Source organism: Telopea speciosissima, chromosome 4 (genome assembly GCF_018873765.1).
Source record: "Telopea speciosissima isolate NSW1024214 ecotype Mountain lineage chromosome 4, Tspe_v1, whole genome shotgun sequence".
NCBI lineage: Eukaryota > Viridiplantae > Streptophyta > Magnoliopsida > Proteales > Proteaceae > Telopea > Telopea speciosissima.
This window is the reverse complement of record NC_057919.1, coordinates 48,866,547-48,878,633: the sequence shown is the minus strand read 5'-3', so window position 1 is coordinate 48,878,633 and position 12,087 is coordinate 48,866,547. Positions and strand designations below refer to the sequence as shown.

Below are 12,087 nucleotides of genomic sequence, written 5' to 3'. Positions count from 1 at the left end.
GTGATGGACTTTGAGAGATTCTTCAGGCAGAGCCGCAGAGCATGACATGGTCATCACAGTCGCAGGGTCCGAAACCAAACTACAGCTTTGGGTTTCTTTTTCAATCTAATGATTCAAACATGTTTAAATACGCACTCTCTATCATTTTTCACCAAAATGGACCAAATTTCAGCCCTAAAATTGCCAAAATTATGAAATATTTTGGTCTTGAAGGGGACTGAAATCCCACCAAAATCCAAAATTTTAAACTTTGTTGTAGTTTTAAGCAGTACCACAAACAGCAATTAAAAAGTTGTTAAGGGCATGAGGCGCACTTGAGGCATAATGCCAGAAATGCGAGGCGGAAGGCAAGACATGCACGTGCACTGTTTTTCATATAAATGTAAATCAATTAATCAATCCGTAAATATTCCCAAAGTTTAATAGAAATTAGTACAAAATAGAGTAGCTAAAAAGACTTAAAAAATCCTAAGTGGCTTACAGTCTCAATCTAAAAGAAGGAAAAAAGAAAGAGTTGCTCAAACAAATCTAGTCAAAGCTGGAGTTTGACCTAGGCAATCAAAGTTGCATTAAAATATAGAATAAATATTGAAAAACTTAGATATATAATTGAGATAAATGATAACATAGTATACAATAACTTATTATAAAATATGACAATAACATCACAAACCTATACAAAATTATAAGTAATCAACAACAAATACTAAGAAACACAGATGAAAGAATGTCCAAGCCTCATAACCTAACTAATTTATAAAATTATAGAGCCAGCTCAGTTTAAAACAGATTATGCTCTGTTTGTTTGAATAGAGCAACCCAACACCTGATGTGTATAAAGGTACAATTAATATAATACTGAATTTGAAGACTCCAAAACAGTACCAATAGACAAGATCTTTAATCAAAGAAATAGTTCAAATTAGCGAGATTTCAGATAACACAAAATCAGATGGTCAACAAGGGCTGAAACTCAAATCTAGATGCCTATTCAGATGATGGAATACCTGCTGAAAGTTTCAGATCAATCCACAAGTTGGATCAGCAATTATGGACAACTCAGAGTTGTACTAGGAGACAGGCAATTTGGTAAATTGTCCAATCGAAATAAAAATCAGAGAACAAAATTATATTGGATATATAATTCTGATCATAGGGTATAAAATTAGTCAAAAAATATCAGTAATAAAAGTAAATTGAATCGGTACTCAGATGCACATAACAGTAGGTAAGAAATATAAGGGCAGAATTGGAAATCAGAAATAAAACAAGAACTTCAGGTCAGAATCTTGTCCAAATTGACTCGAGTACTTCTTTTGGATTGAAGAACATTAGATCAAAATATGGGCAGAATCTATCGGTCGGATTGCTCTAATCAGAATTCATGCAAAAAAAGCCTTGCATATGAATTCCGGTTAAAACAGAATCTAATTTCAGAACTAGAACAGCGAGTACTAGAGAATAAATTGCAAAAAATAACTAGACCTTAAATTTACTTGTGAATGGAGAGGAAGAAGGATGGAAGAATAGTATAGAGACAGAGAAACACCCGGCTGACCCGGGCTTCACACAACAAGGTGGTATGGATGGATCAAAAACCAACCAGCCTTGATCACACACAAGGATCCTGATCAAACACAAGGGATTCTTCACGCAGGAAGAAAAAAGCAGCAGGCTTTGTTTTCATTAATCAAAATTCATGTACAATGCTGGTCACCCTCATAAACTTATTTATTAAACTCAAAAATAGAATCCTAAACTAAAAAGGAAAGGCCTAACCCAATCCTTAACTAATAATAACGTAGCCTAAACTTACTAGAGAACTGAAATAATAAAGGAAACTAACTCAAAACAGGACTGGACTTGTAGAATCCTAATCCAACCTAACTAAAACACTTAATAACAATTAATAAAGACACTCAACTAAGTAATCCCGTATGCCTTGCCTGCACCCATATTATAGGCCCACTAAAGTGGCCCATTACAATGAAAACCCATTGGACTAAAGGCCCAACACATATATAACCCAACCCAATGCTTATTTCTAGTAAAATAAGTCTATTCAAGTGATTTAATTGCATCAACAATATTACCAGAAGGCACATCAGGCACACAAAAACAGCACAAAGTCATGCACCTCAGTAACATAAGACAATGAGAAAGGCAATGTGATGCAGCTAAATTACTGAAGTCTTAACTAAAATAAGAATTGAGTTGAGTTACATATGTGTTAGGACTTTGGTCCAAGGGGTTTTCATAGTAATGGGCCACTTTAATGGGCCTAAACTATGGGTTGGAACTCGGAATTAGAAATTAGGAATATGGGATTTATTAATTAGAAAAGTTGTCTAATTGTTTGTTTTCTTTTAAATTCTGTTGCTATTGTTAATGTTATCTTAGCTGGATCAACTGGGATGCTAAATTTCCAGCTTATCTCAAATTCCTAGTAGCAGTCTTTTAGTATTGCTGTTTTTTCATTATTTTCTTTTGGATAGGTTCATCCATAATCAGTCCTCATGCTATCCTGTTAGGGGTAGCTTACACTTTGAATAGATGTCAAGGCCTATGACACTCCCCCCCCCCCCCTAATGTAGCTCTAAATAGGAGAAGGATCCTATTAGAGGCCAAGCAACCGGATCTCAAAGGGGGGCACTGGTTCGAATGGGCAGAATTAGGGTTTTTAGGTTAATTTCTAGGGTTAGGCTTGGGGGATTGGGGTAATTCTTATATGGTTTTAATAGGCAGGTTTTAGGGAGTCTAATAATGTAGGTTTGGATGATGTTTAACTAAAAAATTGAATTTCAGAAAATTAGGGTTAGGGTTTTGGGTTTTGGGTTTTAGAATTTAGGCTGAAACTAGGGTTTTTAATAGGATTTTAGGGCTGGGGTTCTGGTCGAGTATCACTGGCAGGGAGAGGGAGATTCGACTGTAATTTGGGCTGAATTGGATGGCTAGTTAGGTCTGGACAGGTTTTAGGTTGATTTTAGGTCTTACAGAGAAGAGGGGAAATTAGGGTTTAGCTGTTGGGGATGGGGCAGCAAGCTAGGTCGAGTGGAAGGTTTATTGTAAGGATGTTATGTCTTAAATTTGAGGGGATTTGACTGATAAAATAGTGCTGGACAGAACTTAGATGATTTAGGATTTATGGGAATCGATTGGGATGGGGTAGGTTTGGGATGGAGGATTAGAAGAAAAAGGGGATGAATGAAACTAAATAACTAACTTACTGGTTGAAGAAGTAAGGATGTTATGTGTGAAATTTGAGGGGATTTGACTAATAAAATAGTGCTGGACAGAACTTAGATGATTTAGGATTTATGGGAATCGATTGGGATGGGGTAGGTTTGGGATGGAGGATTAGAAGAAAAAGGGGATGAATGAAACTAAATAACTAACTTACTGGTTGAAGAAGATCTTCAATGGAGGCAGCAGCTCTGTGATAGAAGGATAGAACCACCTTCCAATTGTAGAGGATCCTCCAAGCCGACAAGGCGCAAGGAGTCGTAGGAAATCCACCTACTCTTCGGCCAAAACCTAATACAACTTAAACACATCCTTCAAAAATCGTGGACGGATGTTGCTTAACATAAAATAACTTAAAACTTAAAGTAAAAAGACCTAATTGTCTCTTCTAACTTAAATTAAAAGACACTTAACTAAATCACTTAAATTGAACCAATTGTTAGAAGATGAGAAAAGAGAATGAGAGCTGAAATGCTCGAGTGAGTTGTGACTCTCCTCAGCCTGTCTTTATAAATTAGAGAAATAAAGAAACAACTAACAAAGGAAAAAACCCAAAGTACCCCTATCGGGTTACATAACTCAACACTCCCCCTCAAGTTGGTGCATATATATCATGCATGCCCAACTTGACTAAACTAGGATGAAACAACTTTCTACTTAGCCCTTTGGTGAAGACATCTGCAGGTTGATCTCCTGACTTCACAAAGGGTATACAGATCTGATCACTTTCTAACTTTTCCTTGATGAAGTGTCTGTCGATCTCCACATGCTTAGTACGATCATGTTGCACTGGATTGTGAGCAATGTTGATTGCCGCTTTGTTGTCACAGTACAACATCATTAGATGATGAACACGACTACCAATATCCTGGAGTAAACTCTGAAACCATGATAGTTCATATATGCCCTGGGCCATGGCACGGAATTCTGCTTCAGCACTGGACCTAACCACCACATTTTGCTTTTTACTTCGCTATGTGACAAGGTTAGCTCCGACAAAGGTACAATAGCCTGAAGTGGATTTTCTGTCAAGGTTACCACCCCAGTCAACATCTGTGTAAGCCTTAATGAGGAGATGATCATGTGGAGATAAGAGAATCCCTTTCCTTGGAGCTGACTTCAAACAGTGGAGAATACAAAGAACACCAGCCATATGGGTGGAGTAGGGATCATGCATGAACTAACTGACCAAACTGACAGCAAACACAATGTCTGGTCTCGTGTGGGATAGCACCCCTTATCAACTGGATCACCATCCTTCTCTTGTAGACGAGTAGTAGCCTCCAGAGGGATGTCACATGGGTGACATCCTAACAAACCAGTCTTTGAAAGTAAGTCTAGAACATATTTCCTTTGGGAGAGAAAGATGCCTTTAGGGGAACGGGCAACTTCAATCCCAAGAAAGTACTTAAACTGTCCTAGGTCTTTGATCTCAAATTCTCGGCCCAAGAATGTCTTTAGGTGAGAGACTTCCTCTGCATCATTGCCAGTCACCACCTTAGTAAGTTTGCATATAATATGCGTATTATACTCGTATCCGAATGTTTAATTCAAAAAAAGTTATTTTACCGTATATTTTTATATCTGGTAAAATGCTTGTTTTTTAAGTACACTCGTATTATACACGTATTAAACGCGTTTAATTCTTTTTAATTTAAGTTTTGTTTTGTTTTAAAAAAAAAAAACTCAAAACTTAAAGAAGAAAAAACGCAAAACAAAACCCTCGCATAATACGATTTTGGTCTTCTTCTCTTCAAACCCTAGCCGTCGACTGCCCCCATTCCGTTCATCTTCTTCATCTCCGTTCTCATTTCAGTCCAGGTGGCCGGTTAATTGCAACTGGGTGAATTGGCGATTGCAGAGGCAAATGAACTTCCATTGGTTATGTTAGTTCATCTTAGAGATGAGTTCTAGAACACAGTATGTCTTATTTTTTTTTTTTATGTCGGATGAGATACTTTTAGTGATATTTTGATTTGTTAAATGATAATCTTATGAGATGCAATAGGGGATATTATATTGTGTTTATTTAAGTTGTGAGGTTTCTTTTTGATAAAATCATTGTCTATATGCTATTATTTTGTTTATTAGGTGGTGCATGTCTATTATAAAGTAAATATATGCCCGTATTTTTGCTTATAGAGTAGCCTTATTAAACACGTATTAAACACGTATCGAATTATTGCCGTATGCGTTTTATTACACAGGATTTTTGAAAAGTATTATTGCCGTCTAGTCCATTTAATTGACGAACGTATCCGTTCCCGTTCAATTGCCGTTCCCGAACTTACTAAGGTCACCACTATGTCATCGACATAGACTATGAGAAGAGTAACCTTATCTCCATCCCGCTTGATGAACAAGGTGTGATCAGCAATGTTCTGTTTGTATCCTACAGAGATCATTGATTTATGGAATTTGCCAAACCAAGCCCGAGGAGATTGTTCCAGCCCATATAATGCCCTCTTCAGTCTACAAACCATCCCATGAGTCTTGTCGCAAGTAGAACCTGGAGGAACCTCCATATAGACTTCCTCCTCCAGTTCTGCATGAAGGAATGCATTTTTCACATCCAATTGCTACAAATCCCAGCCAAGATTTACAGCATATGATAACAAAACCCGAACGGTATTCAACTTTGCCACTGGGGCAAATGTCTCCTGATAATCAATGCCATAGGTCTGGGTAAAGCCCTTGACCACCAACCTAGCCTTATATTTGTCCATTGTTCCATCAGGCTTTTGCTTGACAACAAACACCCATTTGCAACCCACTATTTTCTTGCCCGAAGGATGGGCTACCAACTCCCATGTTTCATTTTTAGATAAGGCCATCATCTCTTCCAACATTGCTGTCTTCCACTTTGGATCTGCTATTGCCTCCTGCAATTTTCAAGGAATAGAAACAAAGGAAAGAGAGGACACAAAAGCATAATAGGAAGGGGACAAAGCATCATACGAAACAAAATTGGTGATAGGATATTGGGTGCAAGACCTAATGCCTTTACGGGTAGCAATAGGTAAATGATCCTTACCAAGCAACGTAGCAGAATCTGGATCAGGTTCTGACGGTTGGAGAAGTGGTACAGCAATGGTGATCTCAACTTGCTCTTTGTGTTTCCGGCTGAAGACTTGATCCACAAGAATTTGGCTCACAGGTCTTCGTTTCCCCTGAATAGAAGGCATACTAGAGACTGAAGTTGCAACTCTTGGAGAAGGAGGCTCCCCCTGAATAGGAGCCGAAAGGGTAGAAGAAGACTCCCCCTGAATAGGAGCTGGTAGAAGATCAGGCACATCTTCAAACACTGGATCATGCTCCCCCCCTGAAGAGGTGGTTGAGAATAGTATGGCAAGGATTCATGGAGGACAATGTCCATGGTAAAAAAAAAAAAGAAAAGGGGGATGATAACATTTGTATCCTTTCTAGGTGGCGAAGTACCCCAAAAAAAATACAACTGATGCTCCGAGGATCAAGCTTACCATGAAGATGATGATTGCGAGCATAGCAAACACAATCAAAGATTTTTTTTTTTTGGGGGGGGGGGGGCACAAAGGAGGAGGAACCTTGAAGGGGGTCAACAGGAGAATGCCCATCAAGGACAAGGGTAGGCTTATGGTTAATGAGGTAGGCAGTAGTGAGTATGGCATCACTCCAACATTGAGGAGGAACCTGCCGTGCAAACATAATTACCCAAGCTACTTCCAAAAGATGTCGATTTTTCCTTTCAGAGACTCCATTCTGGGAAGGGGTGCCTATACAGCTGGTCTGATGGATAATGCCATTCTCAACCAAATAGGTTTGAAACTGAAATTGACCTTCCATGTATTCTCTGCCATTGTTGCTCCGCAAAATTTTTTATTTGGCTTTGAATTGGGTCTGAATCATACAATGGAATAGCTGGAAACATCGAAAAACCTCACTTTTGTGCTGCATCATATACACCTAAGTGGTCCGAGTAAAGTAGTCAATGAAGGACACAAACCATCTATAGCCAGAAATGGAAACACAACGGGCAGGGCCCCACACATTAGTATGAACTAAAACAAAACGAGAAGTACTTCTTTCATTGATTGGAGAGTAAGTAGAACGAGTCTGCTTAGCCAAGACACAGGCTTCACATAAAAACTCATCCTTGTTACAATCTTTAACTAAATGAAGAAACATAAAAGCTAAAGTTCTCAAAGGAGGGTGACCAAGCTGACAATGCCATAGATGGAGATCCGAAGAAGTTGTTGAATGTTATTGATGAGCCGAAGAGGAAACAATTGGTGGACAAGTCTGACCCGTGTCGAGTAGGTAGAGAGACCACCATGTACCTTACCACCCCCAATCGCGTGGCCTTTCTCCAGATCATGTATGACACAATGAGAAGGAAAGAAGGTTATTTTGCAATTTCAATCTTTGGTTAGACTACTAATGGAAAGAAGATTAGTAGGAAAGGAAGGAACAAGCAAAACAGAATTTAGGGTAATGGTAGGAGAGCAGTGAATGGAACCCTTTCCATGAATGGGAGAAATGGAACCATTCGCTGCCCGAACAGTATCTTTGCCAGACCACGGAGAATAATGATGAAATACATTAGAGAAGCCAGTCATGTGGTTAGTGGCACCAGAGTCTATGATCCAAGGACTAGAGACTGTCGATACACAATGACTACTGATCGGAATACCTTAGGCAAAGTAAGAACCAGATGAGGGAGCAAATGAAGTGGAAGGTACAGCGGAAGGTGGCTGGAGCATGCAACAGAGGGCTAGCATCTCATCCTGAGTAAAACCAATATCAGCAGAGGGGACTGTAGCCGTAGGAGCAGTGGCATCAGTTAGATTGGCCTTCGAGTTGAGCTTCCCCTGGCCTCGTTTTGCCTTAAAATCAGCGGGCTTCCCATGTAACTTCCAACACTAAGCCTTAGTGTGATACAGCCTATGGCAATGCTCACACTTGACAGGCTCTATGGAAGCAAAAGTACTACTGTCAGTAGTGGCAATAGGAGCAGGGCTGGAAATAGTCTGTAGGGCAGACCTAGCAACAGTGGGAGCTTGTAACATCACAGCCCGACGAGTCTCCTCTGTGTGAAGCATGGCAAAGGACTGCTCCAATTTAGGAAAGGGAGACTGGTTCAGCACTTGCATTCTAATAGGGTCATACTCCATATTTAGACCAGCCAAGAAGTCGTACACATGGATACTGTCGACGTGTTTACGGTAGGTAGCAACATCAGAAGGTGTAGATGGCTGATAAGTGGAGTAATGATCCAATTGTTGCCACAAGCTCTTGAGTGTAGCATAGTATGTGGAGACAGACAACTCCTTCTGAGTGAGCCCATGAGCCTTTTGCGAATCTCATACACTTGGGCAGCATTCCCAATACACCCATAAGTCTCCTTGGCGGCACTCCAGATTTGATGGGCCGTCTCTAGAAGAATGAAGTTGTCGGACAGATTTGGTTGTATGGATGCCAACAAGTAAGACATGACCATGGCATCATTGGACAGCCACTTCGCTTGCGGAGACCCAGCTGTAGGGAGCATGGGAATAGTCCCAAGTATGTGACCCGCCAGTCCTCGACCTGCAACGGTCAAATAGGTGGTCCGAGACCACTTGAGGTAATTTGTCCCATCAAGCTTGATAGGAGCAGAAAGTGGAAGGAGTTCTATCCGGGGCTGTCCATCTTGCCCAGAGGTTGCAGAAGAGGCATCGGTGCAAGGCATGCTGATTCAAGAAAGAAGCTTCAACAAACAAGGCAGCAACACAAGGATAGCAATATCCCCAAGAAATCTAAGGAAATAAGCTGAAATATGGACCAAGTACTCTTGAATGAAGATGGAAGAAACCCTCAAAATTTCAGACCAATCGGAGAAGGAGAACTATAAGAGGTAATTCATCGAACACCTGTTGAGCACACTTGTATGCTGAAATCGATGGCTGAAAGGGAAAATAGAGAGAACTTGCACAAAAACTTAGAGGATGGGCCTCAAACTTGGATCAAAGACTGCTCTAGTATGTGATAACCACCACTCAAAAGATCAGCAGCAACAGAGAAGTAGAACCATATATCGATTGAGATCGACTTTTGTCTTGGAGAGCTGTAGCTGCTGTTGTAGTTTGAAATAATGGATGATAGGAGCTGTCAAAGGTATGCTAATATGGATCTTCAAGAAGGGGAGACTCGATCTTCACTCTTTGATAAGACTCGATCTCCAAGATATGAAGACTCCAAAATCGCAGGAAGGGGGCAGCAGCTATCAATCCAAAGGTATGCTTCTAGAACATTGAATGAATGAGGTAGATGAAGGACAGCACAAGATCAATAGATCACCTCATATGTGCTGCCCTTAGTGCAGATGTAAGACCAAGAAGATGAAGAGAGAAAGAAGTAAAAGAAGGGGCTGTTAGAGATGGAGAGAAACGATGAAGATGGTGGCTGTTTGAACCGTAGATCAGTTTATGCTCTGATAACATGTTAGAAGATGAGAGAAGAGACTGAGAGCTGAAATGCTTGAGTGAGTTGTGACTCTCCTCAGCCCCTCTATATAGATTTCATTAATTAGGACAGAATTATTACATGTATACCCTCCATAGCCAACTATAATAGCTAAGAAGAGAAATAAAGAAACAAATAACAAAAGAAAAAACCCAAAGTACCCTTATCGGGTTACGTAACTCAACATGAACCCATTGGATGCAACCAATTTGAACCAGTTCAATTTAAAACAGAAAAATAAACTATGGAATGGAAAAATACTAGAATTGCAAACCTAAGCTATGGCTCCAAACTAAGCCCTAATTTCAGGACTTCTTCTTCTTCTTCTTCCTACGGATGTGGGCACTTGGTGCTGCATCACCCCCCACCCCCCCCAAAATGATTTGTACATAACATATCAGTTCAGCATTCTCAAAATTTGGATCATGTGGATTTGGTAGTGTGTTTGGTGGATTCCTTAGTGGATGGGCAGATTCTCTTAATGGGTTTTGTGGGTTTCTGCCATGTTCTATCAACTCTTCTATTTTCTATTAGATCTAGTTTCATTTTCTGTTCTATTAGTTTCATATCTTACATTCTCTTTTCTGCCATCCTAAAAACTAGTCTCTAGCTGGATTTTCTGGTTCGAGATTAGTCTACATTTTTTGGTATCATAGCCATCATTTCTTAGACAATAAGGATTCTAGAGTTGTTGGTTTTATTCTTCGAGAGAGAGAAGCCAGAACTTTATCTCAGAATGAAAGTTAAACGTGTGGTGCTGATTCTACGGCACCTCAAAACTCGAGGACAAGTTTTTTCAACAGAGGGGTGATGCAGTTGCCCTAGCCTAGCTGGACTGGAATGACCCTCTTTGGAGATCTAAGCCAAGACGCACCCTGTCTGACCAAGTTTTCTGGTCTAAAGGGGGCTGGTAGTTGATATAAGATGTAATCTTTTAGTTTATTCCATTTTATTTGGGTGTGTAGATTACATAGGAATTCTTTTGGTAGCTTCTTTATTTTGAGACATTGCCTAATTTGTTTAGTTTCCATTTTAGAGTTGGTTTTATAGTATTAGTTTTCTTTATATTGGTGTACTACATTGGATATTACAGGATGAGAATGAATTGCAAGGAATGTTGAGTTGCCTGTTGTGGTGTTGCGTGGCTTTTTAGCTGGTGGCATGCTTTTCCCTCCTATTCCGAAGGTACAAAATCTTCTTTGTCACTGTTTCTTCCTTCACTCCTGGAAGCACCAGAACTTAATGGCAAGAGGTACCACATTAGATCTGAGGATTTATTTTCCTCTCTTTATTATCAGCACTCTTCTACTCCTTTCCTTCCCCTGTTCCCCTTCTTACTAAAACTCAACTTGATTTCCTCTCCCTATTCCAGCAACCAGCAGCCCTAGCAACCCAACAAGCGAGGACTGGTCCCTCTCGTTTCTCTTCTTTACTTTTTGAGGTCCTGTGTGTTAGTCCCTCTTCAACAAGAGACTCCAGTCCGACCTTGTACCCAAAAGGCCAAAAGTCAACCTACAGCAAGGATTGAAGCTTGAACCTTTGTTGGATCTGCAACTACCGCTACCTTTTTATTCAAAAGTTTATCTGGGAGTCCAGCTTGCTTGTTGAGGCTTCTTTGGGTTGTACTCCATAGGATTAGTGATCACTCACTTGGTCCCAAGATTTAAAGACGTTGGAAGCTCCCTGTAGGAAACCAGATCAAACCCGAGAAGCATACCATCGCTGATTTAGTCCCTGTCAGAAGGTTGAAGAAGAAGAACTCTTCTTCTTATTGCTATTAAAACCCTATTTTATATCATTTGCCAGGTAGCCCCTTATTTCATAAGTTATATTCATTTTATTCCACTAATGTTTTTACATTCCAGTTTCCTTCTCCCCTTTTCAAATTAATTACTATTCTGCCACTGATTTTGTTTACTCTTCCTTAAAGGACTTCGAATATCAGATTATTTACAGTTTTGCCACTAACTTGCTTGTTTGAGTTGATATTAGTTCGAGTGTGCACATAAGCAATCCGAATCGAGTCTTGGAACCCTGGATTGCACCAAGGGGGAATTGATGCAGATAAATTACAAGAGGGCTTATTTTAGAGGAAATAAAATCTAAGGATACATATGTATTGACCATTCGGTCCAAGGAGTTTCATTGTAATGGGCCACTTTAATGAGCCTAAGAAATAGGTAGGAGTTAGGAATATGGGTTATGTTAGTCAAGGTCCTAATGTTTGTTTTCCTTCAAATTTTGTTACTGGTTTTTATATTATCTTAGCTGGATTAGGATTGCATGGCAATCTTTTAGTAAAATAGGTTGCTGTTTTTTATAATTCTTTTTGACAAGGTAATCTATAACTAGTCCTAATCCTAC

At 39.7% G+C, this 12,087-nt stretch overlaps 1 protein-coding gene across 2 annotated transcripts in view; it reads right to left on the bottom strand.

Moving 5' to 3' along the window:
• Nucleotides 1-12,087, bottom strand: part of LOC122659794 (protein arginine N-methyltransferase 1.5) — an 84,661-nt gene that overhangs the window by 43,125 nt on the left and 29,449 nt on the right. The window lies entirely within an intron of this gene.